Below are 20,906 nucleotides of genomic sequence, written 5' to 3' on the forward strand. Positions count from 1 at the left end.
CACTTAAGATTGTCAGTGCCAGAAGATACAGCACAAGTGGAATTTCTTCAGAATAGATATTTATACGGGCCAACAAAACACTATGGATTGTATCAGCTTGAAAAGGCTGAAGGGGAGAAAAAATGTTCTACACAGGAGGGGCGAGTGACCTCGGCTTCACCCTGGGCAGCATTCAATAAGCTTCAATGAAAACATGTTCCACTGAATTTCTTTCCCTTCCACCCCTCGGATCCCAGCCCCTAGCAAAGCGCAGTCTGGGAGAAATGCTTGCAGTGTCCCACCAAAATGGCTTCCAGAGAACCTAGAAAAATACACAGCCTCCTACTCACAAGGAAGCACTTCATCACTACACAGAAAAGAACACGGCTGTGTCTTCAAGGTACCAGGCTGAACTTTTAGAGGCACTTTAACTTACAAATATTCCCCAGGCCACAGGTACAGAAATTCAGTTTGGTTTCTTCAAGACCTGCTCTGCTCTGTTAGCACAGAATGAATCCATGTTTGAAATCAAATCCACTTTAGGCTGTGACACGTTCCTCTGATGGCTAATCACATGGCTTGGTTAGAGCAGGCCCCTGGCAAATCACTCGGAGATAACATAGCCCGTGCTCCTGCACCTGCACTTTCCTAAAATCACGGAAGGTATTTTCATGGAATTTTCATTGGTCCCTTGAACTTGGGATTTCTGAAGAAAACCCACATTTCCCTCAAAAAATAAAGCATATCCTGTCTGATGCAATCGTGACTGCACACTTTTGAGAACGAGTATTTTGCTAGTCATGACCCAGATTTCATGAATACAACTTTTAACTGTACATATTACTCTTGAAAATAAATTCTTTCACGATGACTGCTGGGGGTGGGGTGGGGGATGCTTTGTGCCTCATTTTCTACGAATTAAGTAAATCATGTATTATTCTGGTGATCACACCCAGAAGAGTTTCCATCATGATGAACCAGTAACATGAAAAAGAATATTTCTTGAGACATTCTACTTAGATACGGAGAAGGGCTGGTTTACTAAAATTACAACTGTATGAAAGAATGTGGGCAAGGGCTGAAAAGTGTAATAGGATGGAGTAACTGGATTAAGGCTTTGGCTGTTTCCTAAGAAAATTTTAAATGGTTATTATACTGCTATTTGAATGAATACAATTAAAAGAAATTACCTGGAAGTATAAAAATTAATACCTTCTTGTTTAAGCATATTCTGCATCCTCAGAAAGCTGTTGTTTAACTCCACCTCCAAGAGGAAAAAGGCAAATATTAACAGTTATTGCCCACTTTCTCCCTCATTCCCTTGAGTGTTCACCAAACTTCTCCTGGTAGAATTAGATATTTTTCTTTGGGGGGAAAAGACAAAATACATTTTAAAGACAGACTCATTCATTCAACCATATTTACAGATTACCTGCCATGTTTCAGATCCTGGAGTATGGGAAAGAAAGGAACCTCTCTAGAAGACTCATCTTCCCAGAGAGAGATACTGCACAATCCAGAGTGGCATTTTAGAAAAAGTGATATTCACACAGCATTGAATGAAACTTCTTTAGTAAGTATGAAGAAGTGGAAACAACAAATGCAGGATTTTTAGGCACACTCTATTTCTTAAAGTGATAAAACAAACACTTCACCATGATGAATCCTGCGGAACACCTCTTCACTGGAGATAGACATCACTAAACACCATTGATAATAAAGGAGTCTCCACATTTAAAAAATTAACTAATTTTAGGTAATGGAGAAAAAGGTACAAGATATAGAAAGGGTAGAAAATAAAGTTGAAAATGAACTGAAGGTAAAATGCCAAAAGAGAGACAGAACAGATTAAAAAAAAAAATCCAAGGGAAAAAAAAAGAACATATGCCTGATTTATGTAAAAAAGAGCTCACCAACAAATAAACTCAAACTAAAGGAAAACAAGTAAGAATGATCTGAATTTTACCAGGAAAAAGAAAACATAGTAAATGAATTATGAGAGGAAGTGAAATTTAAGATAATCCAAGCTGAGAGGTCAGATGGGTTGTGCATACCAAAAAAAAAAAAAAAAAAAAAAAAAAAAACACTTCTAAAAACAGGAGTAAACATGTCTGCAAAAAATATAAAATTTCTATTTTTAGAATGCTTCCCAGGTGGCACAGCAGTAAAGAATCCTTCTGCCAATGCAGGAGATGCAAGAGACCTGGGTTTGATCCCTGGGTTGGGAAGATCCCCTGGAGAAAGAAATGCAAGCCACACCAGTATTCTTGCCTGGGAAATCCCATGGACAGAGGAGCCTGGAGGGCTTATAGTCCATGGGGTCTCAAAGAGTCGGACATGACTGAACAACTGAGCATACATTTTTAGAATACACAATTATGGAATTATAATAAACTTAGAATTATAGAATTAGAATTAACTAGAATAGAATTATCAGAGAAGGCAATGGCACCCCACTCCAGTACTCTTGCCTGGAAAATCCCATGGATGGAGGAGCCTGGTGGGCTGCAGTCCAGGAGGTCGCTAAGAGTTGGACACAACTGAGCGACTTCACTTTCACTTTTCGCTTTCATGCATTGGAGAAGGAAATGGCAACCCACTCCAGTGTTCTTGCCTGGAGAATCCCAGGGACAAAGGAGCCTGGTAGGAGGTCGTCTATGGGGTCGCACTGAGTTGGACACAACTGAAGTGACTTAGCAGCAGCAGCAGCAGCAGAATAGAATTATCGTAAATTATATCTTCTTTGATGTTTTTTCTTCAAATCCAAGATTAGCCAACAGATCTCCACCTAGAAAGGCTTTCTTCTCAAATGTTGAATTGGCCTTGGAAATAATCACTTTCTCATAAACACATACCACAAAACAACTCAGCATCCATGTATAGACCAGAGAGAAATAACGTGGCAACTTTCATTCATATCTATTTTCATAGGAGAGATCTAGCCCAAGAGTCCAAAACAAATGAGAGAAATGTGAGAATGTTTGCTGAGCAAACTCCAGGAGATAGTGAAGGACAGGGAAGCCTGGCTTGCTGTGTGTAGTCCATGGGGTCACAAAGAATCGGACACAACTTAGCAACTGAACAACAGCAATGTAGAGTCACAGAGTACATGTGAATCTTCCTTTGGTTTCAAAGGGTAGCTTTAGGTTGGCCAGGACCAGATGTCTTTGAACTTAGCTTATTTCTGTGTCTGTAACTGATTAGCTTTGTTGGCTAGAGACCTGTGTTAGGTCATAGTCAAGACTGAGGGCCATTTGGGAGGCTAGTGGCTTCTTACTCTCTGTTTCATGAGTTCCAATTCGACTTAAACACTGGCCATTTGCCTTTTCAACGCTATTGCGTATACACGTACATGCACACAGACAGTGGGCAAAAGAATATGGGTAGATTGCTTATCTCACTTAGGGGATGCAGAGAGAGAGAGGGAGAGAGAGAGAATTAATTGCTCAGTCATGTCCAGCTCTTTGAAATCCCATGGACTGTAGCCCATCAGGCTCCTCTGTCCATGGAATTCCCCAGGAGCGGCATGCCCTCTGGATGCTGAGTTGGCAATGCTGCCCCAGCTGGAAGAGAGCTCTAGTTTGTAGTAAGATGAAGAAATGGAAATATATCCATAGGAAGAATGTAAAGGGGAAAAAAATTCACATTAACTTTGCAAAGCCCTGACCTTATATTTTGGTTTTCATCATATCCAGGTCACTATTGATTATCAAGATGTACTGTGATCAATGTAACCCTAAATAAGTAATGATACCATCAATTAAACCATGACAGGATGCTTTTTGACCACACACTTCTATTTCATAGCCTTGCCATGCAGCATGCGGGATCTTAGCTCCCATTGAACCCATGACCCCAATCTTGGGAGTGCAGCATCTTAAACACGAGACTGCCAGGGAAGTTCTCAGTTTCTTTCTAGAAGAGCTCTTTTAGCTTTAGATTTATCATAGATCATATTTCTCTGTTCCTATGCCTTTATATATACACTGAATGGTATACTCTTTTTGAAGGCAGCTTACAGGGCAATTAAAGCCCATCTACCTTAACTGATATGATGACAATATGGGCAGTTAGGCCCAGTCTGCACAGCAATCACATTTATGTCATGACTGCCACCTGGCTGATAACAATTTAAAGATGTCACAGATTCTAAGACACAACCCCCTGCAGAAGTAATAAAATGTGAAAAAAAATTTAGGAATATAAGAAATATAGTAATTTATATCATCATTTCTGACTATAGCTGACATGTTTTAAACATGTGAACATACAAAAACATGATAATTAAGCAATTCTTTTCCTGGCTGCAAGTTTGTTTTTTTTTTTCAATATTCCCGTTTGACATTCAGCTTTATTGTCCCTGTGTATGTATGTGTGTGTGTGTGTGCACACACATACAGCCTTTCAGCTGAGATAAAAGGATATTGCCTGTGTACATTCAGGTTTTCAGAGATCTGGGTAATCATTTTGCTTCCAGTATTCTTGGCTTTATGAATAGAAGGCATTTTAGAACTGCCAATCAAAAATCACTAATACTCTACCACTTTACAAATGCAGTGCAATGTTAATTAGGTACAAAATTATACACAAAAATTCTGCTTAGCTTTATGTGGGCAGGAAAATAATTCATCTTGTTTATCTACAAAGCACACATTGTACCAGGGAATGGAAATCACTTAAAACTTTATATAGGAGAGCATCAAGGCTAGATCCTTGTATTTGGCTGTTGGACAGAAGACACAAAATATGCAGGCAGTGTGGAAATCTCAACGTTAAAAAAAAATACAAGAGTAATATTAACCACAGTGTGTAAACAGATAACTGTAGGAGAGCTGCTTAACTGGATGCTGTGCCCTGCTTACCAACACTGAGGATTGCTTATCTCCTAATATCTCTGTAACAGCTATTCATAATAAAGTCATGCAAAGATTTAGTCTTTCAAAAGATTCCACTTCTGTCTTTGATGATTTTATGATTGTAATATTTAACTGCATACTTTATCTCTGCTAAAAAAATAAATAACACTCATCACAAAAGCCGTATCTATTTTATGTTAGACACTGTTCCTCCATTTCTAAGACATATAAAAATCAGTATCTATACCAAATCCCCTTCCAGATTCTACGGTCCAGAGGAAGCCACTCTCTCACATGTTAATAAGGAAAACAACAAAAAAGACAAAACAACGCTAGCTCATTATGCCAGAACTAAACTGCATTATAAGGAATGACATTTGGATTTTTAAATACTGTCTGCTCCTAATAGGGGCAAGTCAGGCCTGGCTTTCCTGGAAACAGAGCAGCAGAAAGCATCTCAGTGGTGAACCACACCCAGAAGCTTTCACAAAGCCCCTAAACATTAAGTCCTCTCCCCATTAGCCAGACATTCCTATTTGAAAAGTCACCATGCTGATTTAAGACATAGTCTAGCTCAGTTTCTGCATAAACACTTGTCCAACATGCTCAAATAAGCCTCGCTGGTGAACTATTAATAACAAAGCAGGGTGTTGATGTCCAGGGTGATGATATGCAGGGGGAGAAAGAGCACTCATGTAGTCAAGTCCAGGCACCCAGAAAGCACCAAAAAACCCAGAATTGAAAAAATTAGGTGGGTACAAGGGATTGAAAAGCAGAAAATTAATTCTATCTCAACATTATACGAAAAGAAAATAACCACACTGCACTTATTTTCCTTTCTCTAAACAGGTACGATCGATTTGGATCAAGCTAAATACCAAGATGTTTTGTGGCACTTGCCCAATAGCATCTACATCCTTCATGGTGATCTGGTGGCCAAGGCAACAGAGATAATGCATCAGCAGGCCATATGGACGAACGTAATTCTGGCTCGTGGCGTCTGAGTGTCTTCATGACTTCTATTCTAGTTTGGTAAGTCTTGTTTCCAACCCTGGATGCTCAGTTAGACAACTGAATAGCAATGGTTTCCTCGGGAAACAACGGAGATAAATGCAAGATATTAACAAAAAGGTTCCATTAGAGGAGGTTACACAACACAAGTGTTATGTATGCTTGGAGTTACAGCTTTGTTGGGCTTAATCTGAGAAGTGAAGATGAGGAATTTTCTGTTGTTTCAAAGATGGAAATGGCCATTATCTCTAAGTCAAAGCTATCAAGATATGTTTATTGAATTCTTACTAGGTATACTGCATGCGTAATATACGACAATATTACAACACTAGAGCTATACTGTCCAACAGAATAAAACATGAACAGCATTCATTTTTAACAGCTATATTAAAAAGTAGAAAGAAACAGATGATGTTAACAATTTATTTCAATTAACCTAACAGGTAATAAATATTAAAAGGTTGATGAGTTATTTCACGTTCTTTTCTTTTGTACTAAGCCTTAAAAATCTGGAGTATATGTTAGACTTACAGCACAACCTTCCTGGGGCTAGTTTTAATTATAAGTGTTCAAAGTCGTGTATAGCTGGACATACTGGACAGTACATCCCTAGATATAAATAGAATATAGCAAATTGAGGCCCCTTCCACAGCCTTTAGAAAGAGAGGGACTGTGTTGCTTCTTTGCACAGCTATCTTAAAAAAGTTTGTCATTACTGACCTCCCACACTCCAATCCCCCAATACTACTCTCTTTTTGAGATAGTCATACTTTTTAAAATAAAGTTGAAAAGTGATGAAAACCCTAGAGATTAACTTTGAAGGATGACTGGCCTGTCCATCCAACTGATACCTAAAGAAGAACACCCAAATGGGGTGAAAAAAGATGACCTTTACTGGGATGATTCCCAGTATAAGATAAAATGACAAAACCTAGTATTTAGAAGGAATGGAGGATGGTTCCGGTTCTCAGACTCTTACTTCACATAGGCACAGGTAATCTTAGTGGGAATATGACTGCTGAAAGGGACAAGGCAAATAAAAGCTCAGAACTGTGATTATGGAAAACCAAAATTCATATTGAAAGCATTCAGCCAGATGGTAGATCCCTGGGCGAGGAACGAAGTATCTGTATAGTCTGTGGTTAAGATGATGTTCATCTTCCCTTTATCCTGAACCTGTCGTTGGCTGGTTTTCACTATTGCTCTGCTGTCTCATTTCTGACCCTTCAGTACATAGGCTGGCTATAGACTGATAAGAACTGCAGGTCGATTTTTATGCTGGTACGTATCAGAAACCTGTTGACCTGCAGGCAAACCTTTCTCCACAATCAATCCCCTTCCTTTCTCTTGCTCCAGTAACTTCTCCTACTCCACTCCATTTCACTCCAAACCCAGATAGATACTGAAACTAAGGAATCACATGGGGACCAGCCAAGTAGGGTCTATTATATCAGCTGGAGAGATGCCACAGCTATGACATCTGACAATGGAGGCGATTTCTTTAGGTTTTATCCATTAATTCAGTTAATATTACTGAGCAAATATTTTCTATGAGACACCAGGTTAGACACCATATTTAGGATGCTGAATAACACGTGGCCATTGACCTCAAAGCCCTGCCATGTAGGAGGAGAGAAGACGGGCAAATCTGAGCTGCGGGACAAGGTGACAAGGATGTACAAGGATACTGTGGGAGCACGGATGACGGGCGTCCACTCAGGCTGGGGGATGCAAGCAGGCATCTGAGAGAGACAACACGTGAGCGGAAGTTGGAAGGACTCACCAAATTCAGCTGAGTAAAGAAACAGGAAATGCGAGTAAAGAAACAGGAAATGCAATTAAAGGAAGTTGGAAGAATATGAACGTTCATCAGATTAATCAATACAACTGACTGGGCCGTGAAGATTGTATGTGGGGTTCAGGAAAACAGTGGAGATATTAATAATATATGAGTGTCAGAGGGTTGTGAGTAATAAAGAAAAAACAAAACACCAGCTCATTACAAGCTTCTCATTCTAAGTGGAGTTCCAATGAGTATAATCTACCCCGTTATGGGGTAGATTCTATATCCATGAGCTACATCAGGCTCACTGTCATGAATACAGAGACCAGTGATGGGTTCTCCCCGCCACGGTCAGGCCACGAGCCCTCCACCTGGTGCAGCCCCATTCCGATTCCTGGGTGTCTGCCCTTTCCGGGGTTGGTCCTTCCTTTTCCCTGTTGGCTCCTTTCTTGCCTTAGCGAGTATCATCTTATGTACTTAACTCAGGGACCACCTGTGTGAAAGCATTCCAGAAACTAGTACAAATTAAAGAATGAGGTGACGCTTCTCCCAGCCTCTGAGAGGCCAAGAGTACAGGACCAGATGCTGCTGGTTGAATGCCAACAGGCCGCCACGCTGTACAGCTGCACAAGTTCCTCCTTGGCACATTTGTCTGGGAGAGGGGCTTACTTCAACTCATCCTGTGTTTGAGAAAGGAGATTGTGAAGACACTCCCTGCTGAAGAGAGGGGAGAATGAAAATCTGGGGTTGGGATCACCTTGTCAACTTATAAAGAACAATGATTCAATGAAACTGCAGGACGGAGCACGATGGAGCTGGACAGGATTCCTAAAAGAAAATGAAGGGAAGCAGAGGAAGCAAAAGAAAACTGGAAATCAACTCTTTTCAAGTAGGTCTTGAGTGACTTTTGATCCCATGGGTGGAGATCTTCACAGTGAAAATGAGATCAAAGGCATACAAGTGGTGCCATCTGAACCTCATTTATAGGGGAAAATTAGAACCATACTTCAAAGCAGACTGGATAACCAAATGCACACTGCCAACAATTCCATCCCAAGGAGGTGGAAGAGTGAGACCAGGAGGTTATCTGGAAACTGTTCACTCTTAGTGGGTGAAGGTGGGGAGGAGGAGGTGAGTGAGAAAGCTCCCCAGTGGTGCCAGTGTACCCGCCACATACAGTCACATCACCGAGTGGACGAGGTTAAGGACCATCAGGGACCACGGTGGGTGGGGACAGTGTGTTTCCTGGGAAACTGCCATCACGATGCATAGACATATTCTCTCTCATTCTTCCCAAGAATAATGAAATGGCCAGAATCCAATGGTCAGTTATCTTATCCTCATGATTTTGTCACTGACAGTTTTATTTTTTATTCAGTATTTATTGAACACAGTCACCTTTGATCTGAGGGCAGGGAGTCCTGTGAAGACCACAACAAGAGCAAGTCAATTACCCACAAATGGCACAAATCTCCACAAGGGCTAATGGGGTGACTTGCGCCCTTTTGGCCTCTCCCCACCGCCGCAGACCAACAGCTAAGTGCATACGTAATTGTTTCTAAATTGACTGCTATGAAGCAGAGAAATCAAGAAGGGTATACTTACTAGTGACGAAGGAAATGACATGGCCCCAGAAGAAAAGAGGGTCAGAGAAAAATCTGAAGTTAATTAGAATCAGTTCTTCAAGGCGAAGACCCTTTCAGAAAAAGTGTATGTTCCCTCTCCAGGGGATGACAGGATTAGCAGTCTACCGTTTTCTTCTCAACAGAACCCTCATCTGGAGGGATGGGAAGGTGGCCCTGTGCTTTCCGCCTCACTCAGGGCTGAGCGTGGCCATGAGACTGAATCTCAACCAGTGAAAGGCACTTGCTGGTCACCTGGCCTTCTGGGAGAGCTTTTTGAAAGCTGACACACTCCTCTTGCCTCCTGGGTTGCCCTTTCTGCCTTCCAGAAAGGCAGGTTGTGACCCTGCAGGTGGGCCACTCCTCTTGCAAGCACAAGGCAACTCAAGCCAGAGAATACAGACAAAGCTGAAAGGCAGAGGAGCGGTGATACCAGCCCTGGACCCCTAGCTGAAAACATGCATACCCAATTTAGCAAAGCCACTGTTTATTCAAGCTTTTCATTATGTACAGTGGGAAAAAAGAATCTTAACAGATAAATAATTCTCAAAGTTCCATCAGAATCAAAACCTTACATTTTTTACATCTCTCAGTTTTCTGCTCTTTATGCATTTCTGTAATTAAAATCTTTGGTATAAAAGGTACACTGAGTGAAAACTGCCAGGTTTCATTCTGAAGTAAAAAAGGGCATCTGAAAACTTAATTGCTATGGATAATAAAGACCAGTTTTTCTTTAGGACTGAGCTGAATATATTTAGGACAATGCACAGCTATATAATTGGATTTGAAGATTTAGAAAGGAATAAAAATTGGTTTCGCTAGTTAGTATAATGTCTCTATCTTGACCTTCAAATAAAAACCATTAAAAATTTTGAACAGTAGGCACTCCAGCTTTGACTCGGAAGTACCAAAGATCTGGAATGAATGAATACTTGTTTTCTTACTTTAAAAGATTTGTAATTTAGTGATTCAAACTTGTTCCTTATGTATATAGTTCACTGAAATTCATTTGTCACTTTTTGTATGAAGTCACATGAATTTCTTACATGCTTTGTTTTCCCTCCCAAACATATTCTGAACAGAAATTTGGGTGTTTTTGTTTTTGTTTTTTTGCAGCTTCTGACTTTCTCCATCTTTCTTTAGCCAGTCAAAAATGTAGCTTCCTCCCTAAAAAGAGGTCAGAGTATGCAACAAAAAGCTGTCAATTCAAGGAACTAATGAGTGAAAGCAGCCTCACAATTTACTTTTTTCAATATTTGTGTATGTGTAATAGTAACTGTAGGAGGGATGCTATGGAGTTCTGACATTGCACAGAAGGTCTGGGCACTGTAAGTCTTGCGTGTGCTGACCATCACCAAGAGCAGCCAAGAGTACAACCACCTCAAATGTGGGTGGGCAGGCTGGCTCTCAGGCAGAGGTAGATAAACACAGAGGTTATTCTTCCTGCTTTAAAACCCCCAATGCAAATGTTCTAATTAAAGTCATTTAAAAATGCATCCAAGACACAGAGGGATTCACACTGGATCTAGGAACAATCAAAATGAGTGAAGTCAAGAGAGTAGACCAATAAAGGTTGATGGGTCAAAAAATTAACCTTAAAATGTTTGCCCCAGTATCTGGCGGACTGGATATACGTATTCTCAGAGACTGTGTGTGACCACTGGCACCTAATAGAAAACCAAGACACTATATATCTGAAAGCAAAGAAAGATAAATTCAACTACTCTTTCCTTTAACAAATAGTTGAGTCTACTCAATGTGCAAATTTATGAAAGAAACAAAGATAAAAAGCATGTAACAGCACCATTTATGGAATATTTTCTGTATTCTAGGCAGTACATACTCTTATTACTATGCTGCTACTGCAAAGTCACTTCAGTCGTGTCCGACTCTATGCAACCCCATAGACAGAAGCCCAACAGGGTCCTCCATCCCTGGGATTCTCCAGGCAAGAATACTGGAGTGGATTGCCATTTCCTTCTCCATCTTATTACCATAGATATCACATAAAGTAATCACAGATAATCACAATGGTGTGCTCACTCACACTCACCTAGAGTCTGACATCCCAGAATGTGAACTCAAGTTGGCCTTAGGAAGCATCACTATGAACAAAGCTACTTGAGGTGATGCAATTCCAGTTGAGCTATTTCAAATCCTGAAAGATGGTGCTGTGAAAGTGCTGCACTCAATATGCCAGCACATTTGGAAAACCCAGAGGTGGCCGCAGGACTGGAAAAGGTCAATTTTCATTTCAATCCCAAAGAAAGGCAATGCAAAAGAATGCTCAAACTACCGCACAACTGCACTCATCTCACACGCTAGTAAAGTAATGCTCAAAATTCTCCAAGCCAGCTTCAGCAATACATGAACCGCGAACTTCCAGATGTTCAAGCTGGTTTTAGAAAAGGCAGAGGAACAAGAGATCAAATTGCCAACATCCGCTGGATCATCGAAAAAGCCAAAGAATTCCAGAAAAACATCTATTTCTGCTTTATTGACTATGCCTTTGACTGTGTGGATCACAATAAACTATGAAAAATTCTGAAAGAGATGGGAATGCCAGACCACCTGACCTGCCTCTTGAGAAACCTATATGCAGGTCAGGAAGCAACAGTTAGAACTGGACATGGAACAACAGACTGGTTCCAAATAGGAAAAGGAGTACGTCAAGGCTGTATATTGTCACCCTGCTTATTTAACTTCTATGCAGAGTACATCATGAGAAACACTGGGCTGGAAGAAGCACAAGCTGGAATCAAGATTGCTGGGAGAAATATCAATAACCTCGGCAGAAAGTGAAGAAGAACTAAAGAGTCTCTTGATAAAAGTGAAAGAGGAGAGTGAAAATGTTGGCTTAAAGTTCAACATTCAGAAAACTAGGATCATGGCATCTAGTCCCATCATTTCATGGCAAATAGATGGGGAAACAGTGGAAACAGTGAGATTTATTTGGGCTCCAAAATCACTGCAAATGGTGATTGCAGCCATGAAATTAAAAGATGCTTACTTCTTGGAAGGAAAGTTATGACCAACCTAGGCAGCATATTAGAAAGCAGAGACATTACTTTGCCAACAAAGGTCCATCTAGTCAAGGCTATGGTTTTTCCAGTGGTCATGTATGGATGTGAGAGTTGGACTATAAAGAAAGCAGAGTACCGAAGAATTGATGCTTTTGAACTGTGGTGTTGGAGAAGACTCTTGAGAGTCTCTTGGACTGCAAGGAGATCCATCCAGTCCATCCTAAAGGAAATCAATCCTGAATATTCATTGGAAGGACTGATGTTGAAGCTGAGGCTCCAATACTTTGGCCACCTGATGCGAAGAGCTGACTCATTGGAAAAGACCCTGCCTAATGTTGGGAAAGATTGAGGGTGGGAGGAAAAGGGGACGACAGAGGACAAGATGGTTGGATGGCATCACCGACTCAATGGACATGGGTTTGGGTGGACTCTGGGAGTTGGTGATGGACAGGGAGTCTTGGCGTGCTGCGGTTCATGGGGTTGCAAAGAGTTGGACACGATTGAGCGACTGAACTGAAAGTAAATGTAGTAATATTAGAAATAATCATCCCTAACATTTACTGATCAGAGCTCTAAGAATGTAGAGAAAGAGAGGAAGTATAAGAAAAGAGTACCCCAGGATAAAGCCAGAGTCTCCAAATTTAAGAAGTAAGGCATAGGAAAGACATCTGTAGTGGAGACAAAGATGAAAGTTAGTGACGTGGTAGAAGGATAAGCAAGAGAGTATGATATGTCTGATGTCAAGAGAGGAATGATTTTAAGGCAAAGAGATGTCAACTGTGTTGAAAACTACCAAGAGATGAAGTGAAGAGGAAGGGGAAGCTAGGCAATGGGTTAGGTAGCACAGGGGCTCCTGTCAGGAGCAAAGATCAAGTGGGGAGGGTCTTGGTTAGACTGAAGCGGGCTAAAGGGTGCATGAAGGGTGAATAAATAAGTACTCAAAACAATTGCAGACATCTCTCCAGGTAAACGAGGCAAAGAGGAAATGCTGGCAGAAGGTCTGGGGTCATGAAAGGATTATTTTTTAAACGGAAGACCTGAAAGTATGTAGGTGTAGTTATGGGAACAGTTTTCTAGAGTTGGATGAAGAAAAGATACCAAAAGAACATGGAAATGAAAGTCGCTCAGTCATGTCTGACTCTTTGCCACCCCATGGACTATACAGGCCATGGAATTGTCTAGGCCATGATACTGGAGTGGGTAGCCATTCCCTTCTCCAGGGGATCTTCCCAACCCAGGGATAGAGCCCAGGTCTCCCACATAGCAGGCAAATTCTTTACCAGCTGAGCCACAAGGAATCCCACCAGAAGAGCACAGTCCTTGAAAAAGTAAGACAGTATGGGATACAGATGACACACAGGGAAGGACTAGCCTTTGAAAGGAAACAAGGAGACAAAGATAAATTGGGCCAGGATATTTTAGTAGTTGGATAAAGAGGCTAGAGCCTTGTAACTTAAGTTCTATAATATGAGCAACTGAGACACTGCTCATAAGTAACAACCTAAGAAAGCAAAGTCGTAGCGGATCACTATCAAAGTCAAGTGCTTATTAACTACTAAAGAGAAAGTGGCCCCATCTATCAGTAAAAGTCTCCCCAAATAATCCAGTCTTGATTAACAAGGTGAAACAGGTCTTCTCTAGTAGAAAGTAAAGGGGGAGAGCGTTATTAATTACACAGAGCTCCATATGTGAAGGGAAAGTGAAAGAATCTCAGTTTTCTGACTCTCTGGGACCAAGCTGGTTTGAACAAGCAGCTGTGGCTGTGCTCAGACAAGAGCGACAGCCACGATGGGAACAGCTCACAGAAGGGAACCCAGATGGATCTCTGAAGAAAATAGGGACTGAGAATGACGTGCCGACAGAAGCGGCAATGGAGAAGAAATGAGAAAATCCAGAACAACTGCGGCAGCTGCCAAGGAGGCATGGTGTACGCGTGCCCAAGAATGACACAGAAAGACTGACTACCAACGAGAAAAGTCACTGCCAACTACGGTGGGAAGGATCCAGAATTGGAAGACTACTATTCACACATCAGCTACACAAAACAGAGATGTTTCCATAAACACAACCTCCAATCTTACACCCTGAGCATTCTTTGCACAAGGAGGAAATGGACTCAATATGAAGACTGAGGAGGGGGCTGTTTGACACAACAGTAAACAGGCAGTGATAAGAATTATGAAATTACAGCTACAGTTTAATGACCAAAATGAATTCCAGATCCACACACTGCCCAGTTATAGGATGATATCACTGTCTGTCAAACAGGCTTCAAGAAAGGGAACACCTTCTCCCAGCATGACACTTCCCAAGATGTACTTTGATTTATAAGGATCCTTCATCGGAAGTCTCATCTCATTAGATAAGCTTCTATTTCTACACAGATTGATTTTTGCCTTCAAGAAGATCACTCAGATTTTCACTAATGACTAACAGCTTCTTGGGTCAGATCAGTTTCCAGTCTGAAAACAAACCTGAATATAAAAAATAAGTTTCCATATGCAGTCTCCTTTGCCCTAGTCTTAAACAGAAGGCCCAAAGCTCTACATCCCTGAAAGTGGGAGTGAGAAAAAATGCCAGATCTCACTTCCTTGGCAGATAGCAAAAATGCATGAAGAGGACTCACACTTTGAAAAAGTCCTAAAATGTGTGAAGATCCATTTTTGAACTCACAGTGGAACCTGATAAAAGGGCAGGGCTTTGTTGAGACTTCTAGGCAATGGCTCAGCCCTGCACTTGGACCCAAAGGCTCTCGGAGGGGAAACTCTAACAATGATGAAAAGTCTGGATGTTATGCCCTTTAATGAAACTTTGAGCCTACCTCTCAAAGTCTGGGGATCAGATGCTTTCCACAAAGGATCTCCAGGAAGTGACAGGAGCCAGGCTATGGGGCAGGCACTCTGAAGCCCTGTGCCACTGAAATGTCTCACAGTCAGTACCAGACTCTCTGTGGTGGATTTTCTGAACTTAAAGAATTCTCTTGAAATAGAAAAAAACAAACAGGAACTGCCTTCTGCCCACGTGCACCTAGACAGCATCTTCAATGATTCCTAACAGCCCTTCTTCCTCCTTTGCTGCCACCTCAGCAGGGGCTCTCCCTGATTAACCAGGGGACCAATCAGGTGTACGGTTTTTTCCTAGCAAGACTTTCAAAAACTAATAGACGGTGACAGAGGAAAAGAGAAATCCCTGTCTCTGAGTGCAATGAAAACAAACAAACAAAAAGAGCACAGCGTTATTGATTCTGTCACACATAACAAGCATGAATGTGACTGGTTATAAATTACTCAACGATATCACACAGGCTCCTAAGTGCTAAAGGAGATGGATCTTTGCCATGTTACAGCAACTGGCTCCATAACATGAAGTGGAGTGCAAGACCTGTGGGCATGCTAAAGCTGATCCTACCTTCTTCTTACTACCTTGGTGCAAGACTTGACGCCCAGTGCCCAGGCTGATGACACCAGTTGGGAAGGGGATGCAGACAGAGCAAACGGAAAGATGAAGAAAGAGCTAAAAGTAGTTCTAGGGGGAAAGGCATGAATCCATATGAATGAGAACTAAATTCAAAAGAGAAGGGCACAGAGTAAGCACTGGAGGAAACACATTTTAGCTACAGGCAAAAGCTGGTTACATCCTGCTGGATACCTCACCATATGATGCCATTATTTTGATGTCTAGTATCTTTTATTTAAAAGTATCAATACAAATATAAAATACATGGGCCAGAAGGTAGGCTTTTCTCTAAACTGAGTAGTGATTCTCTCTTCTCAAGTTTAAAAGTTTTCTTTAATCTTCCTGGTTTCAGAGAAATGCAGAAACTAAAAAGGATTCCACAGAAGAGTGAAACAGACAACTGGAAAGATGAAAAGGGGCTACCTGGGTTACACAGTAGCTGAGCTTGAAAATAAAAGACAGAGAGTCACCAGACTTCTACAAGTTCTTCACAAAGGAATCAAGGCAAACAATTTTCTATTTTCATCGCAGTGAGAGAGATACACCCAGAGAAGATGGTTATAAACAAAGACTTGGATACTCTATAAATGGGAAATATTCCTCAGATGGAGAATGAATGATTTTGGCCATTAGTGTGGTCAAAATCCATTTCCTTAAAATTTCGGATTGCTAAAAACCATAATGTGTTGATAAGTTTTGTATCTAGAAACTAGAAGAAATGTCTTTTTTACACCTGTAAATTTTCAATTGCAAAAAGTCAGTTAGTAAACTTACATGCCTAGTATGTATAATTAATAAAGACCCCATATGTAGAGGGACTGCACTTTACACACTGCTGTTCAGAGTGTAAAATGGTACTAGATCATCTCTTAGAAATGTGTTTGGCAGATATACCGAAGCTAAAGAAGTACATACTCTTCTATATAGTCATCATATTCCTGGTACATATCTAACATGAATACGTAGGTGCAGAGTCACCAAAAGACAAGAACATGTTCAAAGAAGCACGATTCGTAATAGCCAAAAACCTGGAAAAAGCCCAAGCATGGATCAAAAACATAATGAAATGCATTTCAAACATGCTGCATTTGTACTCTCCTCTCATGATCATTGGTTTGGAGGGGAGGAGGAATAGGAGTTGGGGATTAACATACACGTACTATAAGTACCTACTGTGTAGCACAGGGAACTATGCTGAATATTTTGCAATAACCTATAAGGGAAAAGGGAAGCGTGCCGGCTGCGACGGACCATGTAGAACCGGAAAACTCAGCAGTGGCCACAGGATTGGAAAAGATCAGTTTCCATTCCAATCCCAAAGAAAGGCAATGCCAAAGAATGCTCAAATTGCCGCACAATTACACTCATCTCACACGCTATGAGTCTGAGTGAACTCCGGGAGTTGGTGATGGACAGGGAGGCCTGGTGTGCTGCGATTCATGGGGTCCCAAAGAGTCAGACACGACTGAGTGACTGAACTGAACTGACACACGCTAGTAAAGTAATGCTCAAAATTCTCCAAACCAGGCTTCAGCAATACATGAACCATGAACTTCCTGATGTTCAAGCTGCTTTTAGAAAAGGCAGAGGAACAAGAGATCAAATTGCCAACATCTGCTGGATCATCAAAAAAGCAAGAGAGTTCCAGAAAAACATTTATTTCTGCTTTATTGACTATGCCAAAGCCTTGTACTGCGTGGATCACAATAAACTGTGGAAAATTCTGAAAGAGATGGGAATACCAGACCACCTGACCTGCCTCTTGAGAAACCTATATGCAGGTCAGGGAGCAACAATTAGAACTGGACATGGAAAAACAGACTGGTTCCAAATAGGAAAAGGAGTACGTCAAGGCTGTATATTGTCACCCTGCTTATTTAACTTCTATGCAGAGTACATCATGAGAAACGCGGGGCTGGAAGAAGCACAAGCTGGAATCAAGATTGCCGGGAGAAATATCAATAACCTCAGATATGCAGATGACATCACCCTTATGGCAGAAAGTGAAGAGGAGCTAAAAAGCCTCTTGATAAAAGTGAAAGAGGAGAGTGACAAAGTTGGCTTAAAGCTCAACCTTCAGAAAATGAAGATCATGGCATCCGGTCCCATCACTTCATGGCAAATAGATGGGGAAACAGTGGAAACAGTGTCAGACTTTATTTTTGGGGGCTCCTAAATCACTGCAGATGGTGATTGAAGCCATGAAATTAAAAGACGCTTACTCCTTCGAAGGAAAGTTATGACCAACCTAGATAGTATATTAAAAAGCAGAGACGTTACTTTGCCAACAAAGGTCCGTCTAGTCAAGGCTATGGTTTTTCCTGTGGTCATGTATGGATGTGAGAGTTGGACTGTGAAGAAAGCTGAGCACCGAAGAATTGATGCTTTTGAACTGTGGTGTTGGAGAAGACTCTTGAGAGTCCCTTGGACTGCAAGGAGATACAACCAGTCCATTCTAAAGGAGATCAGTCTTGGGTGTTCTTTGGACGGACTGATGCTAAAGCTGAAACTCCAGTACCTTGGCCATCTCATGCAAAGAGTTGACTCATTGGAAAAGACTCTGATGCAGGGAGGGATTGGGGGCAGGAGAAGAGGGGGACGACAAAGGATGAGATGGCTGGATGGCATCACTGACTCGATGGAATGTGAGTCTGAGTGAACTCCGGGAGATGGTGATGGACAGGGAGGCCTGGTGTGCTGCGATTCGTGTCCGCAGAGAGTCGGACACGACCGAGTGACTGAACTGACTGATAAGGGAAAAGAATCTGAGAAAAATATGTAACTGATCATTTTGCTGTACACCTGAAACTAACACAACATTGTAAATCGAGTATACTTCAACTACAAATAAAACAGAAAACAGAATGAAGAACTGGGTATAGTTTTTACAGTAGAAGAGTACTTAGTAATGAGAATGCCCAAATACAGGTATATGCAAAAGGGTGGGTGACCTGATCTCACAAACAATATTGAGAGGAAAAAACCAAGCACTAACTAGTAATATTCTAGAATTTCCTAAGTTCTTAAACAGGCAAATCTAAACTATGGTGCTGGAAATAAAAATTCTGTTATCTTATAGGGAACAAGGGGTTGATAGGAGGTACACAGGAAGTTTCTGAGGAGCTGGTAATATTTGGGCTCCCCATCGGGGTGCTGGTTTTACAGAAGTGTTCCCTTTTGGGAAAATTCCCTGGACTGTACACTCACAATCTGTATACATTTTTGTATGTAAATATAAATTTAAGAAATTAAGAGATTGACAACTGTACTGTTTAGGCCTTATCTGAATCTCAATTACAGTTGCATGTAAACATGAAGTATTATATAGGTAAAAAAATCTATTTTCTACAGTTCATTCAAATTTTCACCCTTGATTGGAATTTATATACATGAGAGATAAATCTATATGGGACAACTGGGAAAGTTGAACACCAGCTTGATCTTTGATGATATTAAGGAATTTGCAGTTGTGATACTGGTACTTTGTGGTTCTTAAAGGCTGCTGTTTTTTAGATATATATATATATATACACACACACACATATATATATGGGAATATTTAAGAATGAAATAAGATGATTCACATAAAAATGGTTCAGCAAGGGGAAATGGATGGGAAATAAATGCAATAGGACTGGCCAGGAGAGTTAACTGTTAAATGTTGATGATGGGCATATGGGGTTCATATTCTTCTCTTTACTGTTGCACATTTATAATTTTCCATAAAAAATTTAAAAAGTAGAAAATCCCATTCAGAAGAAGAATAAGCTTATTTTAAGCTTGTAGACCAAGTGGCCTATTTTAGTAAATACACATAAATATAATGAAGACATGTTAGCATAGTTTTCATGTATTATATTCATATTATATTCACCTATTTATTCCATAGACTTTTCTTCTCTCAAATGTTTTCTAAGCTTGCATAAGGTTCATTCCTAATTTTCTTCACAACTAAAAAGCAAATCTGAAGGTTTTACTTGGCTACTCCCAAGCATTATTTTATATTTCTCTTTTTGAGTTATTCTAGACAAAACTGAATTTCTGAAGTGACAGAACTGTGCTCTAATCATGCTCTACAAGCAGCATTTAATGTTTCAAATCATGAAAATTTAACCCTGACCCCACAATTAAGGCTCTCTTTATCATTAGAAGAAAATTATGAGTTGAAAGATTTTTAATTACTGTCATTCAAAATATACCAGGAAACAGATAAGTACCTCATCTCACTAGGCACAGGTAGAAAAGGTATATTTCCCTCTTGGTTTGTTTAATGCTATCAACAAATTTCATCAAACGAGCAAAATAAGAAAAGATATGAGCAAAGCCATAGCTCAAAAGCAGAAGCCACACCATGAAGCTTCGAAGAGTGAAGAAAACCCCCCCAACACACTTTAGTTTTTCACATACTTGGGAGCACATGCAAAATGCTTCAAGGAATCAGATCTGCTCCTGCTTAAACTTCTACTAAATTTCTGACAGCATGAAGATAAGAATAATGTCTTCTGCATCTCTGATAGCACTGCTTTGTGTCTAAAGGAATCAGCTTTGTCTAAATGTCTAAAATTCTGACTGCTGATAATATAGGATGTCTGCTGATAATACATAATAAAAGGTTAACAATATATAATAAATGTTAAATGAATGAAAAGCTAACTGGTGCTAAAGGGTAGCCCTAAGGCTTAAGAGTCACTGATACTCATAGCAGAGGTTAACATCATCTTCAGAACAGACAGAGAAAGGCTAAGGGCATGAAGCCAGGGAGCATGTAATAAGTACTACCTGCTCTTCTTTGGTGGGATGGTGGGGCCTCAGAGAGGGCTGGAAGGAGAGTAGGCCCCAGGGTGAGCTGAGTATCCTTGCAGGGCTGACAACTCACAAGAAGAAAGGGGACAGCAAACTGGTCACTGGCTCTTCGACATGAAAGTAGCCAGTTCTTTTCCAAAGAAAACAGGCCCACCTACATATCTGGCCTGCATGGAGGGGGCTACCAAAGCTCCTTAACTCAGGGAACAACAAGGAAAATAAAGTTACTTCAAATCCTAACTGCTGTCTAAGGCAGATAGGTCCTAATAATGACTCTGGTTGTTTTATCTCCATTTGGGGTTAAGATGGGTTTGGGCAAGTCTTCAAATGGGCTTGATTAAGCAAGCAGAGCAGGTAGCAGCTTGAAGAAGCC

At 40.8% G+C, this 20,906-nt stretch overlaps 1 protein-coding gene and 1 long non-coding RNA gene across 8 annotated transcripts in view; one reads left to right on the forward strand and one right to left on the reverse strand.

The window, feature by feature from the left end:
* STXBP6 (syntaxin binding protein 6) overlaps positions 1-20,906 on the reverse strand; it is a 269,983-nt gene that overhangs the window by 153,257 nt on the left and 95,820 nt on the right. The gene's annotated exons all lie outside the window — the stretch shown is intronic.
* LOC138423842 (uncharacterized) lies at positions 5,469-18,595 on the forward strand. The gene is made up of 3 exons (XR_011250472.1): positions 5,469-5,586; positions 5,685-5,867; positions 16,083-18,595. It is a non-coding gene; the product is annotated as an uncharacterized lncRNA (long non-coding RNA).

Source organism: Ovis canadensis, chromosome 18 (genome assembly GCF_042477335.2).
Source record: "Ovis canadensis isolate MfBH-ARS-UI-01 breed Bighorn chromosome 18, ARS-UI_OviCan_v2, whole genome shotgun sequence".
In the NCBI taxonomy this organism is placed as follows: domain Eukaryota; kingdom Metazoa; phylum Chordata; class Mammalia; order Artiodactyla; family Bovidae; genus Ovis; species Ovis canadensis.